At 42.7% G+C, this 24895-nt stretch overlaps 1 protein-coding gene across 4 annotated transcripts in view; it reads left to right on the top strand.

Moving 5' to 3' along the window:
• Window positions 1-24895, top strand: part of Ralgapa2 (Ral GTPase activating protein catalytic subunit alpha 2) — a 272091-nt gene that overhangs the window by 221184 nt on the left and 26012 nt on the right. The gene's annotated exons all lie outside the window — the stretch shown is intronic.

The following is a 24895-nucleotide window of genomic DNA, read 5'->3' as shown; positions in this document are numbered from 1 at the left end:
GTGTAAGGGAAAGATGGTCCCACATGTCCCATCAATGGTGCTCACAGAGTTAATAATATGATGACAGGGAATTGGAGGCCAGTTACAGGGTGGGCTCTAGTACTTCCCTTCATATTGAAATACATGAAATTGCCAGGTAAAGGTCATTTTTATGATTCTCTGTAATTGTTTCCTATTTTTAAAATGGCTAATAACTATGAATGCCTACTCCCTTTCCTTCCCGTAGGGCAGTGTTCATAAGGAACTTGGGAGCCCCTGGTTGTCCAGGTCACTGCCTCTTGAACACTTGTGTTCTTCTTTACCCTGTGTCACTGTTATTCTGGGCATTGTGTCCCCATTAATGTTGTTTTTGTTCATGGATGCAGTATCTACAATCCTGCTTCTGAGAAGAGGACTTTGAAATAATTAGCCAGTGAGATTCATGTCTACATGGGAGTCTTTTAAATTGTCTGCCATTGGCCCAGACAGCTGCCACCTCTGGTGCTGGGCAGTGGATAGCCTGCCCTGGTTACCAGTTCATGAAAAAGGGACTCAAACCACCTTGATTTCATTGTAAGAAAAAAAATGTACTGGAGAAAATTATCATCGCTTTAAATGAAAGTTTCATTAAAATATATGAACAAGGTGATCAAAATCTGTCTATGCCAGACTCCAGGGAGACTAGTATGAATGGAATTCAGACTGTGATTAAATACCTACCAACCCAAACCTTAGCTAAACCATAGCAACCAGGGAACGCTAGAGTAGAATTTGACCATAGAGCCAGCCATTCCTAACTGTAAATTTGGACAAACCTCATCACTCCTGAGAAGTCATTGGAGAGTCTCACTCCTTCATGTCTCCAGATCCATGTGGAAGTGGCAGGAACTAGTTCAGCCCAATAAGTCACTTTGTTATCAAAGTCGAAAATGAAGTAGTCACATTAGTCTAAGCATCATCCCTGCAACTCAGGTTAGTTAGTACTCCCTGGCGTGGGGCCAAGAAATGCCAATCCATCTCTTCATGGGGGTCGGTGCACTGGCTTTCCACAACGCTCCAGAGATAACCAGCACAGTCTTCTGGCGTGGTGTTAGGATCCACTGCTTCTTCCCAACATCGTCTGTTTTTATTTTCTTTTAATTAACCATGATAACCGTGTGTGTGTGTGTGTGTGTGTGTGTGTGTATACATGTATGCGCACACACATATGAGGTGCATTGTGATGTTTCAATATAGATGTATGATGTATACTGATCAGAGTAATTAGCATTAATCAGGGTAATTGGCACTCATCTCGTCATTTCTGTATGTTTCCTTCCTCTCCTCCTCCATCTTTCCTCTGCCTTCCCTTATTCTTCCTTCTTTCTCCTTTTCTTCCTCCTAGTCCCCTTTGTCTGCCTTAATTTCAGAACCTTCTTTGAAAATTTACCTCTCAAATAAATAAAAAGAAAATCACCTCTCTTAACTGTAAGATGTGCTTTTCAAAAAATTATAGTTGTCAACATATTCCACTGAATTGTAATTTGTTAGAATTGTTTTTCAGTCCTCTAAATGATTTTACTTATTTTTAAATTGAACCTTCATAATGAGGAAATGGAAAGGGAGAACAGTCTTAATTTTTTGTCGCACAGCTGTCATTTTTTAACAGTGCCTTCCTATAACTAGAAACATCGACATCTGTTTAATGGTCCAAGGTGCTAACTGTTGGGTCTCTCTGTAGAACATGAAGACCGAGAATATAAAATGTTAGTGATCATCAACTCCTCTTAAAGGGGGAGGTGTAGAAGGTGCCCCAGCAAGAGAGTGATTTGGGGCCTTAAGAAAATGGACTCTGTAAACCAAGTCAGATGAGAACACCTTGGTCCTGACCATTTTAGGGGCACAACTTTTTGTAAGATGTCTCCAAATTCAGATTTGCAGAGCTTCTTTCAAAAGAATTGTTTAATCTTTCCAGGTTTTCCTTTGCTGAACATTTATACTGGTTAGTTTTTATTGTCAACCTGACACAAAGTAAGAGTTGTCTGAGAAGAGGGAACCTCAGCTGAGGAATTGCCTCCATCAGACTGGCCTGTGTAGCATGTCTCTGAGGGCATTTTTTTTTGATGGTTAATTGATGGAGGAGGGCTCAGCCCTGTGTGGACAATATCGTCCCCCAGGCAGATAAGCCTGTGTCATATGGCTGAGCATGAGTGAGAGAATAAGCCAATAAGCAGTGTTCCCGTATGATCGTCTCTGTTTCGGTTCCTACCTTGAGTTTCTGCTCTGATGGAATGTGACCTGGAAATGTAAACTGAAATCGATCCTTTCTTCCCAGGTTGCTTTGTCGTGGTGTTTATCACAGCAACAGGAAGCAAACTAAGATAGCATCCTTCACATTCTGCTTTATCGATCTGCCTATTAAAAACCATTCTGAAATGTGGGCAATAAAAGCCTGTTTATGGGTTAAATCCATTTTACCTGTTCTACTTCTGAGTGGAGGAAGGTCCTGGCTAGTGGCCACCATGTCAGATTTTTATTACCATCCCAGACAAGTATCCACAGAGTCTACTTAGTCATCTATTATTTTGGGTTTGTTTTAAAACTAGAGTTTGAAGCAGCAGCCCTTCCTATGTGTGATAGTTGAGCAAACCAGGGCAATCTCCCAGACTTGTGATTCCAGGAGGTGAGAAGACATAATCCTGTGGGCTTTCTACAGACACCAAAGACTAGCCAATATATTGGTCATATCATCCACCCTTCTGATGTCCTTATTGCAGCCCTTTAAGTATTATGGGTTTCTCTGTCTTCATGGATCTCCTTACAGGTATACCTGGGATAGTCAAGATGAGAGAAACAGGTGATGGGCAGGGTGTAAGTAGGTTCCATGAGATTTTAAACGTTGACATTTTTATATTAAAATAAGCCCCCATCATGAAGTTGCATTTGTCTTTAAGAACTCTAACACATTTCTTGCTGTATGTCCCTGGATTGTGCCTTCCCAGTCTGAGCCCCTGTGCAGAAAGAGGTCATTGTTTGACCAACTATAATTACACAATGGCACCATGTGGGAAGTCATCACATTGACTTACCCTTGCCCTGAGCAGGGATTGAATGTGCCCACATCTAGAAAGGAAGATTAATGCTGCTTTGTGGGAAATGGATGCAGGGAATGGTTTCTCCTAGATGTGGGAATGGTTATGTTAGATAGCCCACTCTAGCATATCTAGGACTCAGTTTGTGCTGTGCCCTGTACTAAGTGCTTCATATAAATAACATATGTGACCATCTAGACTGGAGGAAGCCAAGTCCTACAGAGGGGTCTGAATTCCTGAGGAATACTCAGAGAAGAGATAATGGTGGACTTGGACCTTGGTCTGTCCAGCCGCTGAGACTCATTTATGAGAAAGTCACATGGTAAGACAGACAAACAGCCTGGCCAGGAGGAGGAAATTGAGGACTTTGGGTGAGGGTAAGATAGATGAAATAATGAAAACAAAACAGCATTATTGTCACAATGGGATATGTAAGACTCAAGAGGAACTTGGAGATGCGAGGAGAAGAGGGGAGAGCTCTGGAGTCACCACAGACACCATTCCACAGTTCTACTCCCAAAACCAACACACTTTCAGAAGAGTCACCATGGAGTTACCTCAGTTCTGAGACATCCATTCACTGGAAGTGATTTTCCTGCCCTACCCAAAAGGCATTTGTTCTGCATCTTTATTCAAGGAATGAATATGCTCCCTTCAAATCACAGCCCTGGACCTCTGTGATTTTATAAGTCTCTGAGGTAGGGCAATCTTCTCTGTTTAGACCTTGTTAATTGATCAAAGGGTTAAAAGTGTAAAGAGTATGAAGCTTTAAGGAAAAATGTGGATACTAATGCCTTTCTTTAATCTATAATAATGACTGGTTTTAGTCAGAATGCTTTAAATGCAGCTATTGTAAAATCTCTGCCCTTATATCAGTGGTTAAGTATCTTGGTCCATTGATACAGCTTTCAAAAGTTCAAAGGCTATGCTAGCATATCTTTGTCTCCTCCTCTTTTAACTGCAAAGAAAAAGGTGTCCTTGTATCAAGCCTTAGCATTTATCTGAAAAATAAAATTGGGTTCAGTTTGTGCATAGGTTTTCAGAGAGATTAAAGTGGGCATCACACAATTTTTCTTTGTGAAAGGCTCCCTTTGATGTGCCTTCTGTCTATTCATACAGAAGTGTCAGCCATTGTTTTTGAGCCATAGAAAAGTGTCTGCTTTGTCACTGGCACATTCTACTGCCTTTGTGTTGGAGCCTTGTTCAAGGTGGATCTTATCATTCAGAGACAATGTTACTGGAAACGTGCATTGTGACCAGACACCAGCCTGCCTGGGAAGATAAATGACAAGGAAAAGCCCAAGCGTTTATCAGAGATGATCAGGAAGCAAAACTAGGAACATGCCTTTCTGAGTGTCCAGTTGTGGTCTGCGGTCTTGATACTTCATTCACCAGTAACAGTAATTCTAGAGCGTTGACTTTGTACTGAGTTCTAGTTTGCTTTCACTGTCTCAAGTCAGAGATGGCTATGTTCAAGAGCACAAATAGCAGACTGAGGTGACAGCAAGCATTGTGAGGAGGCTGGTGAAAGATGAAAACATGTGCAGGAATGATCTCTAGGCCAGTTTGAAAGTCTGAGCTCTCAGGCCATGCAAGGTGCTAAATGTCCACAGGATGTCCCCCTGTCTTGCAAATGAGAAAACAAAGACTGGAGAAAAAGCATGACTTACCCAAGGCCTCCAAGACACCAAGTGGGAGTGGCACAGGTTCATACTCACAGCCCTGCATCCGCCTCCCAGCTGCTCAACTGTGCCTCAGCTAAGCCTAAAACCCCTCTTACAAACTCCTTCGCATTTGCATATCAACTGAGGTTTGCCTTTCTTGCTAGATTTATTCAGTCTTTTTCATCTCCAAAAGAGTAAGATCTTTTCTCTCTTAAATGAAAGGGAAACCCAATAGAATCTCCCTGTTGTCTTCTCTTTGTGATAGCGAATGTGTCCTTCAGGGTGATTTAACTTTAGGGAAGTGATTTTTATGGATATACTTCTCAAGGTTTTTTTTTTCCTCTGCATTCTTATCTCCTGGTCTAGGGGGAGTTATCAGCGTTGAATGTGAGTCCCTGTATATAGCACTGTGGGAAAAAATGAATTTAATTAACTTTAAAAATTACTTCCCAGTCAACTAAGGCTCAGTTCCTAGGACCATGGTATTTAAGTGGCTTTGTTCTATCCTGTACCTGTTTCTCAACATGTCCACTTAAAATTTGAGAGAGAAGGAGTGCTCTTCCTATACACACACACACACACACTCTCTCTCTCCTCTGTGTGTGTGTGTGTGTGTGTGTGTGTCTGTCTGTCTGTCTGTCTGTCTGTCTCTCTGTCTCTCTGTCTCTCTGTCTCACTCTCTCACTCACTCACTCATACTTTGGGGGGAACCAAACGGAGGGAAGCCTTTCAGATCACCAGTAACAGCTCTCCAAAAGGGTGGAGGCAGAGAGACACATTCTAACTGTCCATCAAATTCAGTTACCACCAGGTTTCCACAGGGCCACTGTGTACCTAAGCACTGGTAATAGTTCCTGGCTTGGAGATTGACGACCGACCAGCACACTGTCTTCTTTTTCTGTGTGAAAAAGCTTCTCAGATAAAACAGCCACCTAGAAGAGTCTATGCAAATTTGAAAATCCTCCTGCAATAGAAAATTGGAAGGTGAATTCTGAGTCAAAGTACAATTTCCTTTCCTCGCCACTTCATTACAGCGTGCTTTCATTTGTTTTCCATTTGCAAGCGAGTGTTAGCTTGTATTAAAACGAAGGCAAAGCCACGCCAATCCATTCCAAAGAAGCATTTGGCCACCAAATGAAAAAAAGAGCCAGGAACCATGTATAAATTATTCAGAAATTCGGTAAATAAACATGCAAACTTCTAGCTGGGGCTATCGCTATTGCATTATTCAGTCCAATAAGGAGAATTTAATTTAATGGATATTCAGCAACATTGTTCAGCGATCAACAAAAGGCATACTGTCTTTTATGAATAACTGATTTTCTCGGGGCATTCTGAGGAAAGTGGGTCCTCGTTAACCCTAGAATGGCTAGCTAATGTAATTGAAGCGCGACCACCTGGCAGCGAGGTTGCCCGTCAGCTGCCAAGGAAGGCCGGGGCCCGGAGTACCAGGTGCTCAGCTCTCGCTGTCTGATTGTTACAGTGGGATAAACAGCGTGATTGCACAGTATGGCCGGGGGCGAGGATCCAAGACTGCTGCCAACCAGAGAGCGCGCTTTCTTCCCTAGTCTTTGACAAGGGGGAGCAAAAGTGCCCCTATTCAGAGCAGGTAGGACTGACAAAGCCGAAATGCTGTCTGCTGCAATTAGGACAGAAAAATGAGCCTGGCCCAAGAATGAAACCGAGGCGAGCCTTGAGTACCTGATTCTGTTATCCCACAAAGCCTGGGGCCTTTTTAGTATAGGCTGGGAAGTTTAAGCATAAAAATTTAAAAGCAATTCAAGCAAAGGAACCTAACTGCTGAGTGGCCTGTGTTTCTTAAGGCACATCGGCTTTCTTATGTTGTGTCAAAGCACAATGCTAAGTCGGCACAGTGCAATAAACTTTGTTTAGGCCTCACTTCCATGGCAACCCAAATTCCCAAGTTCCTTGATTATACTTAATAAAATTCTGGGCCAGGTCATTTCTCTTTCTCCAGCTTGCTTTATAAAAACCTACAACCATTTATATTTAACAAACAAAAAGATTTCTTGTTCTGTAGCATCATTTATCCTTAGTAGTTTAAAAAAATACCACTACCCATGAAATACATAAAAGGAAATTGGTGTTATTCAAGTTTTTAAAAAAATAATTAAGAAATGGCATCATGACCTTACCAAGGGATCTACAATGTGAAATGTTTCGTTAAGCTCCTGTTAGTTAAGAGTAAAGAGCACTTGCCCCAACCAGCAAGGTGAAAAAGGCCCTCTCATAGCACATTGATTTATTTCATTTGCTAAGCACAGGAACCATGAAATGCTTCATCCCCAGCAACACATTAAATATGTGCAGAAGTAAAATTGCAGCTGAAGAGTGCCCTGGACTTTGTCCTCATAGTGTGTACATTTCAGTGGGCTGAGAGGGGAAAACAAACGGCAGAAAGATCCCTTTGTGAAATTAAATTACTCGTTTTGTGTTGCTTTGAAGCCGTGCATGCAGCCGTTGGTTCAGGGGACTCTGACTGCTACCTACTGTCGCTTTTCCATTGGTTCCTCCCATCAGCCTCCCCTGCCCAGCCCTGGGTCAGAATCTGTCACTGAGAATAGAAATGAGGCAAGTGCTTCCAGCTGGCTCTCCAGCCTCTCACATGGTACCTAGCTGCAAAAAGATACAGGACTGCTTATTTTATTACAACCTGTAGGGACTCTGTCCTCTCTCAGCCTCTGGTCAAATGGAAGTTGGGCCACTTAGTGATAAGTTGAGAGAGTGACTGAACCAAGAGGTCCAGGTCCCTGGCCTCAGTTTCCATCTCTGGAAAAGAGGCTTGCAAAGGCAATGGTGCATGCTTTACCAATTTGACTCCCTCCCCTCCTGCCCTGGTAAAGGATGCTTAGGAGGGACAGACCTGAGGAAGAAGAGGAACACAGATTCCTTTAGGGTTTTTCTTGAAGGAATCCTGTCCCAAATCCCATTTTACATTGACTACTCTGTAAAGACAAATGTGTATAAACTTAGTTGTTGAAAATGGTTTTTTTTGTTGTTGTTGTTATTGTTGTTCTTTTTGTTTTGTTTTTCCAGACAGCTTTTCTCTGTATCATTTTGGAACCTGTCCTGGAACTTGCTTGGTAGACCAGGCTGGTCTAGAACTCACAGAGATCCGCCTGCCTCTGCCTCCCAAGTGGTGGGATTAAAGGCGTGCGCCATCACCGCCTGGCTAGTTGTTGAAAATGTTATAGACTTTTATTCTCCAGTCTTGACATTATGATTTTTTTTCTCTTTTATTACTGAGACTCAAGTCTTGCCAGCAACTCTACCTTTGTTCCAGAATCTGGAACTGTAAACTGGCTCAAAATCCTGCTCTCCAAAGTGAACAGCCCTGCCCAGTCTCTCTGGGGCTGTTTGCTCATTGGTTACTTATGGCTAGAGTTAGTGCTGAGGCATTAGGAAAAGGAGGCAGGAGAATTCCATAGTTAGGCTGTGTGACCAGTGGCCATTCCCAACCCCAGTCTGTAGTATTAGGGTCACTGTTGGCCCTGTCATTCTTAACCTCCTTAGGGACACCAAAAAAATGAAGTCCATCAGCCTACTTTATGCTGTGGGCCTTCTTTTTCCCTTCTCAAAATGTTTCTAAGTACAGAAAATAAAGCACATAATTTTACAAAGGAAATTATAGTGGGAGTTTTATTTTTAAAATATTTTTTCATTAAAATAGAATTCTTTCACTATACGCCTTCCCTTTCTCCCTCCAGCTCCTCCCATTGCTATCTACTCCAAACTGATAGCCTCTTTTTTCCTTGATTATTATTATTGGTGCATGCATTACTATAGGCAACTGATGGCTTCTAGGAAAGGAAGAATTAGCCTCTCCTAGGGTGAGTTCCCTTATTGGTTGTTCAATACAGAGTGTTCGGCCCTGAGATCATGTACAAATAAACATGATGGACTCAGCAGCTTATATTTATGTGTTTGTGGAATGGTTTTTAGAATCAGACACACCTGCACATGGTTAGCTATATACAACAACCACTAGAGTTGTGCACCACTCTTATAATTTTGAGGCTTTAGTAAAAAAATTAATGTTTTGGATTATGGGTTGTGTGCTGTGAAAGGGTCTGTGATTTCCACAGTGACAGTCACAGTATTGGTGCCTGTATTTATAATGGAAAGAAACATATCTTCAGTGAAAGTAAAGCTATACATTTTGCCACCCACGTTATTAGGCCCCTCGGATCCTCATCATCGGCCATCTAAGAGACCTCTGAGCTCTGCATTATAGCCTGCCTGGGATTCCCATAAACCTCCAAGCCAGAGCAGAGGACTAGGGAGGCAGTGAGTGAGGAAGAGGAACCACTTTTCAACACCTTCTACAAGGTTCCCAGGCCCATATAGCAGGGACAGGGTAGAATGGCTTGGCCCAGGTGGTAGCATGCAGAATTGATCTGGCCAGGCTCTGCCTTGGTCTGTATTTGCTGCCAGGTGTGTGCCCCACCTTACCAACTGATCTTCTGGACCCTTAGGGTAATTTATTGTCCCTCATTTACTTCATTTCCCCACTTGTAGAAATCATAGTTCTATTTAAATTAATAATTGCCAGCATTTATCCAGCTAACATTAAGAAATCCATTTAAAACATAAGTGAACCAGTATGTTTATGTACCATTTTAGAAGCACCTACAGACTTTGAATGAGTGGGGAACTAGCTGAGGTCCTGCCAGCAGCCTCTGAACCCTAGGAGCATAGCTTCTGACTCCAGGTTGCTCTGGTGCAGACCCTGGTGGGGGCAACACTCCGGCCACAGGCTTGTAGCAGATTGGACCAGGTGTGACCCTGGAGTGTGTTAAGCAGGTTGTGTTGGGCAGTTAACAGTGACACCCCCACACACACACACACCCTCCTAAATCTGACCCTCTCTCTCCCAAGAGCCTTGTTGCACTACAAGGCCAGGGCTTTCTTCCTGTTTCTATCTGGATTGCATTCCTGCCTTCAGCCTAACACACTGCATTTGCCTCCCAAGGCACACAAGACTTCTGTGCTCCTGCCACAAGCAGGACTCCCTCAGCCATTCCAATGCCTTTATGTACACATGCCTGCCAAGGAAGGCAGCTGCAGGACAGGGACACTACCTCTTTACAGTTATTGCCATGGCACCTAACTACTCTTATCAGCCACCATTAATTTCCTTTACATTGAAGATGGCATGGCAAGAGGCATGGATCAGTATCACCATAGCCAGGAAAGCTTTGCCCTCTCTCCTTGTATTGCAATAGGAGTTGAGATGTATTGCTTGGGTTGCTTTAGAAAACCCACGCAGAGCCCTTCTGTGAAGGGGTTATTTAGGTTGGACATGGGAGTGCCAAGAGTTTCAGGAGCTTTCTGGGTCTGGTAAGGCTTTATGTGAAGGGTTTAAAAGCAGCCTTTATAAGGGGACTGTTTGTTCCATGGTGAGTGTATAGCCTGGGCTTGGGAGACAAAGGAGAAATGCCAGCCAGAGGAGCTGTGGCCCTAGACAGATGCTGAAGGAAAGATGCTTGGGGCCCACTAGGCTTTTCAAAGTAACCCATGACTGTCTGATATTAGGTTAAATTTGGAGCATCAAAAACCAACAGTTTTCTCTTCAACCTAATGAATTAATCCCACCCCAATTTTACATCTCTATAAGCTACCATATTTCTGGGATTTGGGGGTGAAAAAAATTTTCCAAAAATGTCTACTAATGCTGCCAATAAACTTAACCTTTTCCCTGTCTGCATGAGTTCAAGCCAGGGCTCAAACACACACACCACACACATACATACACATGCATACCACATATACCACACACACACACACACACACACACACACACACACACACACACACACACAGGAATACATCCTTTCTATTTGTTCCAGACTCTGTGAGCACTCACTGCATTTTCAAGATGTTTTATCATTTGCCTATTACAGTGAACAAAGGTCTTAGGTCCTTGTGACTGTTGCCTTCATTCCCAAATAACACTCAGACATTTAACAGGCGATTTCACTTTGCATCCTCCATGTGGATTTCAATGAGTAGACTTGATAGAGTACATTAATTTTGAAATAAATTACCAAGAGCTTGCTTTAAATATGCTGCATACATTAACTTGTGAATATTTACAGTATGCCCATTTATAGATAGTTCAACTTTATAAGTCAGCTTATTGGTGCTATTTGTATAGAAAATCATTGCTAAAAATCATCCTTTATGTGCAAATGTGCTGTCCTCTGTTGTAGAAAGATGACCACTGTCACAAAGCTCATGGTTGCGGTGACTGCTAACTTTTGACCTTTACACCAGTTAATTAATCCATGGCGATCACCTAATTTGTGGCACCAGCAGCTAACTACAATCACCAAAGGAAAGCCCTGGTAGTCACTTATCGCCTATCAACAGGTACAATGAGACAATCACATTCAGAAACCCATCTCTGCAGAAAATTGACCTGGGTATTATGTTCTATAGTGGTTCCATCATCACGGAAAGTGGCTTGTTCTGCTGAATTCTGACAGGGAGAAGTTCTGAACAGTCTTGCTCAAAGGTGTTTCTTTTCACAGCGCCTACGAGTTCTCTCACCACCTTTAAGAAAACAACAATAATAATAAAGGTGTATGTTTCCCTAGCATACACAGGACCTAAATTCAGCAGCACAGAAAAGGAGGGAAGCGGGGAAAGAAATGAGCTTGTATTAACAATCACAAAAGATGAGAAACCCTTTTGTCACTCCTGTTAAAGCTGTGCAAGAAAAATTAGCAGACAGAACTCATAAACTACTTGTGCTTGAATTTCAAAGAGAAGAAACACCCAAGACACAGACATGCTCTAGAAAGTTCCCTCTTTCTGCTCTGCCTGATAACACTAACAGGCCCTTACTTCAAGAATCTCACACACGAAATAATGTATATTTCATTTACTCATTTGTTTATTTTTGAATACTGTTATATAACCCTGACTGGCCTAAGATTGGTAATTCCTCCTGTTTTTAATTTTATTTTTTACCTGACAAATCATAACCTCATGTTGGGTTAATGTAAAGTTAATCAAAGTAGTTAATATATCCATCTCCATTCAAGCTTGCTGGTTTCTTGTGAGAATGTTTTAAAATCTGCTCTTATTGAAACACATACATATTATTCTTATCTATAGTCACCACACTTAAATTATTTTCATCTTTCTATCTCAAAAAATAACTTTATAGTAACTTACATATGAAGTTATTTAAATTATGAAGTAAGGCACATGATTAATTTTTCATTGCCTCTTCTCTACCTATTTGTTGAAATTATCCCTACCTGCTTAAGAGCCTGTCCTCCTCCAAGCTACTGTTTCTAGGGGTATCTGTGCAGACCCCTGAACTATAGTCTGTTCCCTTGCTCTCCAGCTCCATGCCTACCTTCCAGACCTTTCTTCCTGTTTCACCTGTATTCCCTAGTCTAACCTGCAAGCTTCCTGAATATGTGCTGATCCAGGGTCCTAGGCTTCCCAAGGAAGCCTGTGTTCCCCCCTTTTGAGGATGGTTCTTAGATTATCTCCCCAGTTCTTCCCTCCAGCTTCCTTCATCACACTTGCCCTGCATGTGTAGAGTCCATTCAGTCTCAGAACCCTGCTCCACACATCCCCCAGTCACACCTAATGACGTAGCCAGCTCCCTTCTCTAAGTACTTGACCTATTTGTCAACATAGAAAGGCAACCTATATCTGCTACAGGCTGGGAGGAATGACATGTCTTTTGTGTCCTCCATAAACTAGAGTCTAATCTTCCTTGAGTGGGGAATCATTCACATGGTCTCCTTGACCAGGGGTCTACATAGCATGTGTTCTAGACTGTGTTCCCAGTGACCTGCATATGGGATGTTTGGGGAAAACAGTGAGAACCCATCTGTGTTGTCATCATGGCTGTGAGGGAGTCTGGAGGGCATTGGAGAAGTACAAAGGTGATTTCCAAGGTAACATTCCTAAGTTTCATCAGAGGTGAATGAGGACAGTTAGAAACATTAGTCTAACAAGTAAGTCTCCAACATGCTTGATCAGTGTAGAGTCTGCCAGAGCTGGGGCTCAGGCTTCGATAGCTAAAAATGAGTCTCATTCTTGTGTTCTGCTCTTAGTTGACAAGACATTTGCCCTGCAGTCTTGCTCACCTGTTAGGGAAGTGCTGGGGCCTGAGGCAGCACTTGATGTGACTTTCCATGAAGGGAAGATCTACCTCTTCCTTGTTAGGGCCCAAGGCCTGGCCATCACACCAGTCAGTCGGTGATTGATGGGCACTTGAGTCCAATCTGGCCTCCTGTCCTCAGCTGTGTTGTGCTGGGGTTTCCACCACACATTTTTTCTCTTACCTATTGTTTTCCTGTTCAGTTCTGCCAATTAACCTGGAATTCCACAAAGTTCAGCAACCACTGCTGCTTCTCAGCCCTCCTCTAGGTCCTGACTCCTACTATACCCAACTGTGTGCTGATTGTTACAGTACTGGGTGACGGGGGCCCTAAAGCATGACCTAGTGAGATAGCTCTGTGTTCTGTGCTTAGAAGCAGGTATAGGCCTGTGTCTGGAATCTTGCTTTGACTTTGACCATACTCTTTACAATGACATGTGGACCCTTAGCCTGAAATTTTAATTCATTTGATCAGAGACATTGCACAAATGATTGTACCCTCCTCACTGTATTTTAATGACATCAAGTGGTGCCTGATTAAAAATAATCATTTTCCAGAAGCCCTGTTACCCCAGAAGACGGCAGCTATAGGATGCCAGTCCATTCCTAGGAGTGCTCAACGTTTCAATGTGGCTCAGAAGCCCAGTGGATCTCGAAAGGGAAAGCTCTGTTGTTCTCTAGTGCTGTAGGTATTGAGACTTAATAACCCAAAGCTGATGGTTCTAAAATCATTTTCACTGAAGATATCCACCAAAATAATCAATTAATAAAACTGTAGAATTCTCTCCTAGTTTTCTTCAAAATGTGACCAGAAATAGGCAGGCTAACTTTATCTTTAATGAGTACATTAAATTTCCTAAACCTTGATGCATGAAGGAAAGCATTGAATTAATATAGTTTATTACTGTAAATGCCGACTTCTACTGACAATCATGCAGAAAATAATTCAGCTAGGAAGTCACCATTTATGCCAGATTCTCTGTAAAAATTGCCAATTTACTTTGTGCTACTTTGGTTCTAGAGGAGGGAGGGGAGTAGGATTGCCTAGTCTCTCCCTTTGTCAGTACCAAACATCACAGTTGGAGAATTAGCTTACCTTTACACATTGCAAATTTCCCAACTAAAAGCAACCTGAAAGATGAAACTGAGAAAGCAGAATAGAAAGAATAGGCCAGCCTTGGAGAATCCCTTGGAGCAAGCTGTTTGCCCCATGGCCATATAGCCAACCATCCATCCAGCATCTGTCCACTGAATTTGCCTAGGCTCAAGTTTGGGCCCTGATCATTATTCATGGAGTGAGCTCAAGATTGTTTGGGCTCTCTTCTTTTCTGTCATTTGAGATTTTCAGAAGTGTCCAGTAGGTTCATGACTACAAAAGGGCTTCACAGATGGTAGAACATTATGTCAATACTTCTTTTATAAGTATTATCTTTTACTTATTCTGTGTTAGAAATCACCCCAAAACAGGACTCAGAATAATTCTAAGGTAATCTCACCATAATGTGCTTTAGAATGCTCCAAAATGCTACAATTCTTGTTAAAGTTGGGAGATTATAAGGAAAAAAATATGGGATATACAGGAAGCACTCAGTGAATATCAGATGAGTGGGTATGTGGGGGCATAGGCACAGTAATTTGAAGAATGAACAAATAAGGAGGGAGGATATGTGCCTAGGATGAGCTGCCAGGGTGAATGCATGTGTGACTTCCTGACCCAGGGACTTGGTATACTATCCTACTTTCCATGTGAACTGTGGATAATGAGTACAGAATGGCTCCAAAGGCTATTTTGCTCATCTAGGCCGTGTCTCATGCCATTAATATAAAAGTGCTGATTTAATGGAGCCGCTTTTGATCTATCAAGGAAAGACACACCTAATTCAATTTGGGTATTTTTCTAAGAGTAAGTATCTTAATCTGCAAGACAATGATTTGATTATAATTTCAAGTAATAATATTGAAGTCACATTTTTAGTCACAAAGATGATATCGGATGACTCTATGAGGCTTAAGTGGAAAGTCCCAGAGAACAGTGAGAATTGGGACTTTAGCATAGTCCAGGGCTTTTTCTATTATATTTTAAAAATATGCTTTTGTCAGAATGGACAGGACTTTGGACAGAGAATTTGACATACAAAATGTAAAAACAGATGATTTTCATCAAAGCGCATAGTAGACTAAACCCAGAATATAATGACCTAGAAATCCAAGGTGTAATCACCTGCCATTTTTTTATATAAATGACCTTCTTAAAGTATATGACAGGAGAGAGTTTGTTTTTGACTTTTGTTTCCATTGGACAACCTCGTTTCTGTACTGCCCTCTGGATTACTCAGGAAAAGTTAAAATGGTTAGGCACTCAGAAACTACTACTGAGATGAGAGGAGATGCTGTATGAGTATGTGGTCCAAGTCTCTACTCCACGCCTGATGAAACCATCTTCCAATTACATCCCATTGTAAACCAGGTCCACTTAGAGTTCACTAAGGAAATTGCTTTCTTATACCTGACATCTTGGGGTAGTTGGCACGCAGGAGGAAGGATGCCAGGTCTAGGGTCCAGCAAGATGACTGAACATGTAGGAGCCAGGCAGGAGGGCTCTGAAGAAGTCTTAAGAGATTCAGTGAAAGGAAGTTTGCATGATTCTGTGCCCATGGAAGGCCTAGTGTACTGCCCTGCTGCAGAAGTCCCCACCCTGCAAAGAGAGTCACATGGCACTGTGCTGTGCCTGCTCTAACACTGGAACACAGGGAGCTGCTTTACTTTGCATTTGTTTCTCCTCTGAATGGTAGAAGTGAGAAAAGGACATCTATTTCCTCCATGTCTCCATTTTGTTTTTGTTGTTGTTGTTGTTGTTGTTGTTGTTGTTTGTTTTTGGTTTTATGAGACAGAGTTTCTCTGTATTGTTTTGGAGGTGGTCGGTCCAGCCTGGCCTGGAACTCACAGAGATCCGCCTACCTCTGCCTCCCGAGTGCTGGAATTAAAGGCGTGCGCCACCGCCGCCACCACCACCACCCGGCCATATCTCCATTTTGTAAATGGCTGTGTGTTCCTGGCTATCTGACAGCAGTGTGTCACTGGTCTTTTCATGTAAAGGAGCATTCTGAGCTCAAGAGGCCAGCCATGACTGGGAACTGGGCTAGAAAGGCAAGCTGCTGGTTGCATCTGAGAGGTCTGGAACAAAACACCCCACTTTGGGTCTTCAGTCTCCTCCCTGAAAAGATCCTGAGAATAGAGGCTAGAGAAAGGGATAGTGTGGTGAGGAATGAGATAGAGCCTGTCAAACACACTCAGACAGGAAAAGCACTAGATCATTCCAGCTGGTTCTAGAACAACACCAGCCGAGGTGCACCTACCAGATCCTCACTAGTGCTCAGACTGTATAGCATGGCTCATGTCACAGACAGACACTTAAACTGAAGGGCTGGGAAAGCAGGACGTTTTCCCATTGGAGTGGGTTACTGCAGCACACCCTGAAAATGTGTTTCCCTACTTGGTTCCATCCTCTGCACAGAGGTAGAAGAAGGAGAAGCAATAAGAAAGTAAAGAGGAGAAAGAACCCTATCTACTGACCATTTGTCTCCAGAGCACTCCATCATCTGCACCTGAGCTTTGTGCTAAACTCTGCCTTGTGTTTTCTTTCTAGAATTCCTTTAGTATCAAGGGAGAGAACAGAAGTGTCACAGGAATGCATGACCACCTTACAAAGTCTTCAGAGCAGGGAACTCACATGGGAATTAAGAAACACTTGGTATCTACTTCAGAGGTACCAGAACACCCACACCACTCACAATATTCATTCTTCTTCTGGTCACACTCTGTTTAAATGAACTCCCTGCACAGCCTTCAGGCTAGATCAACAGGCAGTATGGCATAGCACTATTGAGTCTATTGTGAAACCGACACCATTCCAGCAGCCCCCTGGGAAATTTTGTAACCAAGCTCCACAGCAAAACATCTCATTTTGTACCACAGAAGCTGCAGTATGGGTTAGTGGTAGTGCCCTTGCCTGACTTAGTGTCCCCTCCACTTCAAAATTTCTATCAAAATGTTGTATTTCCTGGTCATTCTCCCCTGACCCTACCCCCTCTCCAACACCCCCACACACACACACACACCTTGAATCAAATGTCACAGATGTAAAGGAAGACCTTTTCATTCTAGCTTCCCCAAACCACTTTCCCAACCCAATGAGATGTCATCCCATTGTCCTCTGGCATTTTGGCCTTGCCCAGAGCAGATCTCTGGGTTAGGTCAGCCATGCCCTCAGGAGAGTGGCTGGTCCTGGGGCTGCAGATGAAGGTGTACTCTGTGGTGTGCCATGTTGTTCAGTTCTCCTCTCTGCCCAGTGTGGCCGCTGCTGTGGCAGACATTTTCTGCCTGTTCTGTTTGGGATAGCATGAGTTCCTTTCATTGCATGTGGCAGCCGTTTTGCTGCTTTGAAACACTGAGGACCTCTGTGATGTTAGAATTCCCCCAGATTTCCAGCTGAGTTCTCACAACTGCAGTGTTACTCTCTTGCTCTGGTAATTCTGTAGTGTGTTTTGGTTTCGGGTACAGATCAGGAACTCCATTTATCTGTCAGGTGTTATGACACCCATGCACACCACCCTGCACTAAGAAGTCTAGGAAGGTCACTTGGCAACCTTCATGGGGTATCACCTTATTTTTAGGTTACTATTATTTGGTAAGCCCCTAACTTTTCTTGGAATTTATTCTTATCATCTGACAATTCAAAATTAGCATGACTATTATCCCAGAAAACTCATCCATTAGAATTATTTTAAAAAAATTAAAAAATTATATTTTTCATCCAAATACAGCTAACTTCATTAAGGTTGTTGTTACTATTTATGTGTATGGGCGTTTTTTAATTTATGTGCATTGATATTTTGTCATGGGTGTCCAGTCCCCTGGAACTGGAATTATAGACAGTTGTGAGCTGCCATGTGGGTGCTGGGAATTGAACCCAGGTCCTCTGAAAGAACAGTCAATGCTCTTAACCACTGAGCCAACGCTCCAGCCCCGTGTGTGGGTGTTTTATACACATACATATATGACTGTGTACCACACATGTGCCTGGTGCCTACAGAGGAGAGAAGAGGATATTGGATCCCCTGGAACTGGAGTTACAGATAGTTGTGAGCCGCCATGTAGGTGCTGGGAGTCAAACCTAGACCCCCTGGAAGAGCAGCCAGTGCTTTAGCCACTGAGTTATCTCTCCAGCTCCCACCTTTATTATTTTTAAATGCATTGAAGGGAGAAAGAACTTTAACTAAAGCTCATTTTGTAAACAGCTCAAATTCGTTCTGTGGCTCAGGCTAGTCTTGAACTTTTGTCCTCCTGCCTCAGCCTTCTGTGTGCTCCAGACAAGTGCTACTACATCTAGTATTCATTTTATTTTTAGACTCAACCTTGATATCAACTAATTTGTAGGCTAAATTGAAATGGTTTTTAGTCCTCAAGATCAGAGTACTTGTTCAATAATTATTAAATAATTCGGTTAAATTACATTGTACTGGATAATTTTATTTAATAATTTTTCACTTAACAGGTTGATGGTAGAGCTAAAAGTCTGCATGTATTCCTATTTAAGCATCTCCTTTTTTATGCTTTGCCACAAACCCCAGGCATATTCATTTGGTTGTACATTTCTAATTGTCTTCTACTTCAGACAATGCTTCATGAATAGGAAATGTCAACAAAAGGTCCCAGTGGGCATTGCTGTGATTAAGGTCAGAAGTACATTTTTAGTTCCTACTGAAAATCTTTGGGATGAGTGAAACCTATGAAAGAGAAATCATCCAAGTGACATCGACTCCTCCCTCCTAGAAATCAGCCATTGGCACAAACATCCAGAACTCTCAGATGTCAATCATTCCAACTGATCCCTTCCTTCTCCAGGGGGTTTCATCAGCCTGTTGAGTCATTTCTCACACAATTTGACAGCACTTTCTCGAGACCTGAAATTCGCTGAATGACTAATTTTCTTGTCAGTTATATTTTTACTACCGTGAGACTTTGATTGGTGGTGTCATGGGGCATTTTCTCACTTGTTGAAGGAAAGGTGCTTCTGGAGAAGTAGAGAAGACAGATATGGTTAAAAGGCTGAGATTAAAGATGTGTTCCTCTCTAGCCAGTCCCCAGTGAAAAGCAAACCTGACCACTTTTAATGAAAATATGGACCAAATCCACAGCACCCTTGGAGTGTCTCAGATCCTGAGAGGAAGCTTTCAGTTCCTTTGCTGATGGCCTTGGAATATGAGAGCAGACCTCCTCCAAAAGTCTAATTTAATAGCCCAAGGAAAATCTGCTTTCCCCATTTCCATTTGTTCTTATCATTTCCTCAGAATTACTCTTAAACTTAGTTATATTGGTGTTTTCTTCTTTTTGAGCAGTCACGGTCTACCCCCCTTCAGGAGTGTATCATTAGGGCTGGAGACCTAATCTAATATCTTATACCTCCATGTGTTTCATTTCCTCTCCCAGAGTATCCACTTCATGCGATTGCATTATTCAGTCAAGTCTCCTTTTCGTGTCACCAGGCTGTGACATTTACATTGAATGATTCATATATTTGCAATCTTAAATAGTCCTAGCATTGAAATTTGCATTCTACTGAAAGACAAACAAAATCTCCATGGAAAGGATGTATGGCTTTAGAATATAACTGCATCTGCTCCCATTCCGGTCATTGTGGAATTTCATTCATTCATTTAGCATGAGGCACGGCCATCTGAACCCACCTGGAAGATACCCAGAAATGTCAAGGATCAGAAGGGCATTAGGTCAAGGCCTCTGATCCCAACTGTGACCCCCTTGGCCACTATCATGCTGTTCTGTCCCCAACTCCTCCCACCTTTCCTGATTTTTCATCTTCACTCAAATGTATGTATCCCACAGGCCCCCAAAATGTATTACCTGCTTCTTGAGGTATGCAAAGAAAAAGTGAATTTTTGAACTTTTTGTACAGACCATTGTTTGAAAATGGTGATACTTAGATTTTCCTTACTAGTGCACCTCTGCCAAGGACCACTAAACACTAAAATTAGACCACCTTGCTTCTTCTCTCAAACCATTCAGACAATCTTCACCTATGCTCCCTGCCATACTCTTCCCACTCCTGATTCTAGCCATCTGCCCTGCATTAAGTAGCTGTTTCCTACCACCTCTTCAGAGACATCCCTGACAACTACAGGAAGGACAGTTTGCCTTATCATACAAATGTGTCTTTCAAAAAGTGTTCTGTCTGATGAGAATGGTGTAGGGTCTTATGCCCTGTTTACAGAAGCACAGATTGGATGCACAGTGAAAATTCTAATTTGTTGACAAGGAGTAGATATTGAGCCTCTTTCATACTAAGCAAGCACTCCACCATTGGACTGTCCCCGCCCCTCTGTTCCAGTACATATTACTTGAATAATTACTAGAATAGAGGTAGATTTTGGTTTTGAAAATGGCAGTTGTTTTAAATAAGGCTTTTAAAGCAGATTGCAATCATGTGTTGATATCTGACATACAGGTCACGTGCACATGTAATATTTTGACCTCCAGATTCAGCCCTGTTTGGAATTCTTAGTATGGTAGAATGAATAGACATGTCTTTGTAGAAGAGGTATATTCCTGGAGCAGGACACTTACTTCATGGGTGGCATTCTTTTCCATCCTTGACTTGAGCTCTTTGATTCCCATCTGCCAGCATCACATATGACTTTCTGAGTGTTGAGAACTCAATAGAGAACAGAGCCATGCTTTTCTGTATATAGAACTAGAGCCCTAAACACAGCAAGGCTTTTTTCTGCTTTCTTTTAGTCACTGTTCCCACTAACACTCACAGCAACTCCTGGCATAAAGAAACTCATCCTGCTGCTTCAGTGCAGTTAGAAGGCTGGTGGCCTCAAAGAGGGCTAGCTTTTGGGCTTGTTTGTGTGGCTAATAACTTGCTGTGTGAGGAAACTTCAGGATAGGAACATGAAGAGACTGGCATAGCACACACCCCAATATCAGGAGGCAGCCTTCCTCTGAGGCCAGCTTGATTGTCATGTCCACAGTTGGAAAATGTAAAGAAAGGCTAAGCAACAGCTTCCAAAGGACAAAAAAAAAAAAATGCAACCTGCAGAATGTCTTTTCTAAATTCCAGGACAGATAGTTGAAATGCTCACCAGTCAACCAACATAGAACCTGAGTGAGGAGGGGAGAGGAAGAGAAGAACAGCAAAGGGGAAGATTAAAACGGGAGAATTGTTTTTCCGTATTCCTTGCAGTCGCATGACCTGTGTGTAGCGTCAGCTCAAACATGTGTGCCCAGGTTTACATTGCACATTGACTTATGTAGGCCACACATATTTAAGTCTGGTGTTTATCCTCATTGGGTGTTTAGCTCCCAATGAGATCCTGAACTTGACCCATGTATTCTGGAATTCATGTTCTTCACAGAGAGCAGTGAAAGTTAGGAAAATCTAGAATCTCATCCTAGTTCTAGCATGGTGGTGGTGGGAGGGGGAGTAACTGTTGCATCAGAAAGCACTTGATGTTTTCCAATCAATAATGTAGTATGGTTGCTGCAAAGCCTAACCAAAGGTTCTCCCAGCTCATCCATTGTAGTGTTTCTTGAACAGAACCACTAAGCCCCCCTAAGGAAGCAGGAACAAGCCATGTATATTTGCTGTGCCTCTTTTCCATGGGAATCCCGGGCAGAGGGTTTCTAGGTAGGATTCCATCAGTCCACTCACATCCCCATTTTACCTCTAAGACAACTGAAGCTGCAAGTTGGAGCAACTTATCCCTGACACCAATGTTGTGAGGAAAAGCCCAGAACCAAAACCTAGACCTTTCATCTTCTTTCCTTCATGTTGTTGCTATTCTAAAATACCAAATAATAATCAGACTAGATTTGGAAGCATAGGATTGGATTCCCAGCAGAGTCTGCAAGGTGTATTGATTATAACTGCTGGAGACATCTCAGTGGAGTATTAATAGCTCATGAAATTTGTATGTAAAATAGTAGGGGTAGTTTGCGAAGGATGCTCAAATACAGCCAGCATAGCAGCTGTAGTCCCAGCAATTGGCAAGTAGGCAGGAGGGTGGTGAATTCTTGGCCAAGCTAGGCTACATAGTAAGACCTCACTAAAAGAGACCAGGGTGGAATACAAATACAAAATGGGTTTCTGCTTAATAATCTGAAAGTTCTCTGAGTTGAGTGATCAAGGAGAAAACTGCTACTTTGAAAGTATTTTTATTATATTAGTGAGATAGTCATTCAAAACAGAATTAGAAGTTTTTTGTCTGTTGGAGTACTTTTAAGAGAGCAAAGAGCAATGCCTAGTATGAAAATGGGTGTCAGATTTATGGCTCATTGCCTCATCAGCCACATGCATATTCCTGAGGAGGGTCTTACTGTCACTTTGATGTCTACTGTTAATGTTTTGGGGTTTTCTTAAGCTCTGAGGATAGTAAGTGTCAGACAATATTGCTCCAATTCACCCCTTCTCGTAGTTCTAATACATTTAGTATTGGATCTGATCCTCAGGGTAAAGTGTTTATTGTATCTGAACATAAGTTCATTGCCCACCTAAAAGCTAGACACAGCAGCATGTCTGTAATCAAGTATATGATGGGGACACAGAGACAAACAGATCTGAGGGTTCACTGGCCAGCCAGTGTGGCCAAAGTAGCAAGTTTTAGGTCTCAAAAAATAATATTAATAGCAATTGAGACATTTGACAAGATCTCTGTTCTCCACACATAGGTTCGTGTACTCTCATACATGCATGTTCCATCACATACCCATGTACACAGCTACAGGTATGCATACTTACACCACACACAAATAAATAAACAAACCATGACTGTATTTTTGCTCAGGCATTCATGGTTCTTGACTGTTCAAAGAACTGTCCAAGCTGGAGTCATATTTACTTTTTCTTTGTCATGGTGTTTAACATGCTCTGGCTTGGCCCCAGGTAAGTTGCATTTGATGTCTCTTAGTTTTGAACCCAACCCCTAAAAGATGTTTGTCTAAATGACAACACACAGTTTAATGCCAATTAACACCTCCGAGAGGGAAGTGGAGAGTGTGTGTAACTTGTGACGGTCTACGACCAACCTGAATGGCAAGACTGGGAACCTTCTGTGAAGGATCATATTCTCCTTTGGTATCCAATTATGGAAGCACTTTCGGTTCTCTCAAGAGTCAGACCATAAACATTCACAGAGTGGGAGAATCCCAAAACTTGATGATTGCCCCCTGTGAGTGCAGGGCTGAACCTCCTCCTAAGAGCCCAGATCTCTTAGTCATGACAGGGACCAGCCTCTTGACAGTTGAATGGTGTCACCCAGGATGCGGCTGATGGACAGCCACCTGGGATCTGTGTGCAGCAGTCCTTCTGTAGATTTGATTGTGAGTTTGATTAACAAGGTTACTTTCCAGATAAGTCTTCCATGGAGAATCTAGCAAAGGGAGCACACATTTCTGTGTTGTTCACCGTTGTTCCATGCTCTGTATGGGGATGTGTTGGACACAGTGGGATCTTTCAGGAAACAGCAGGGTGATACTAGGCAGAGTGTGACAGGTCTTTAGAGGGATGTGTCTGCTCTAACCCAGGCCCACAGCAGACTGTACTGAAAGGGGGGAGGCATGAATTGAACGTTGACAGTGGGCCACAGCAGTCTGAAGGCTCAGGTGGTTGTCAGCCATAAGTTTAGCTCAGCTCTTTGAGTAATTTGTCACGCCTGGCTCAGCCCCTGCTGGGCCAGCACGTGCCAGCTTAGTGTGAGAGGGCCTGTTCGCCAGACGGCCTCTCAGGCCTAACGTCCTGCTGTTCCCCGGACCAGCGGCTCGCTGGGGCCATACACGGAGGGCCGCTCTGCAGTGACAGCCAAGTGCTGTGCAGAATGAGCATGCTCATAATGAGACATGAATGGCATTAGTGGGTCCCTCTAGAATTGGGCCTGAGCAGGCGCCTCTCGCTGAGGAAGTTTGGCAGCCTGTTCATTAAGGCAAGTCACCAGGAGTTCAGCCCACAGCCCAGGAGCCAGCTCTGGAGCATGCTGCCCAGGCCTGAGGCTGTTGTGACCATCCATAGAAACAATCATAAATCTTCAGAGGGGCCACTTGTGAAAGTTTCCAATACATTTTCTTCATTTTTTTAAGGAATTGTGTAGAGCAAGCTTAAAGGGAAATTCTAGCATGAAGGAGACACCAATATTACTTTCTATAGTTATGTATAGGTCCTATATTTGCCATTGGGCTTAGCAACTCCCAGCTCTTGTGACTTGAAATGTATGGAGTGAGGCAGGGAAGGATAGTTGTTCCTTTTGCATTTCAGTTAATGACCATTTCGATTTTGGTAGTCACCTGTGGCTATCAGGTGATGCAGCACTGCTCCAGAATGACTCTGGTCCCCTCACGTGGTGCCACCATTCCCTGAAGATTTAAAGGAGTGAGGAGTGGCCTACATCTAACAATCAGTGTCAAGACCTTACCAAAGGAAAATAGAGGAGTGTCTCTAGTTTTAAAACAAGATGTAGAGAAGCTGCTTGGAAGGGCATAATTGTTCCCAGCCTATATTTTCCAAGTGGACATCTTGAGAAGATAGTTTTAAGATATACGGAATGTTAGCGAGATATACAGAATCATGTTTCTTCTTTGCAACCCCAGATAACTAGCCAGTGCGAATCCACATTCCCTGGGTTTTGTGTTCATGAAGAAATGGCACAATTTTCAAAACACATCCTTTAACTTTTGTATCAGTAATGAGGAAGGGGAAAATGAGACATCATGCCAGCTTTCCCGAGTGCTAATTCCTAAAGTTCTGTGTGCAGCGCCTCCATCTATTGTCAGATCATTCTGATGTTTCCTGTTATTGGAAGTGCATGATTCACCTTCAGAGGAAACAGAGGCGTACACAAAGGGGAAGATTTGCTTTCTGCCCTGTGAAAGGCTGCCACACGCAGGGGTCCTATTAAGACAGCTGGAAAGTTGCTTCTGCGTGTTACGCTTGTAAGTTTTATTGGTGACTGGTTTTTGATTAC

The sequence above is a fragment of the Mesocricetus auratus genome, unplaced genomic scaffold (genome assembly GCF_017639785.1).
Source record: "Mesocricetus auratus isolate SY011 unplaced genomic scaffold, BCM_Maur_2.0 Super-Scaffold_100004, whole genome shotgun sequence".
NCBI classification, from domain to species: Eukaryota; Metazoa; Chordata; class Mammalia; order Rodentia; family Cricetidae; genus Mesocricetus; species Mesocricetus auratus.
This window is presented reverse-complemented; position numbering and strand designations above follow the sequence as displayed.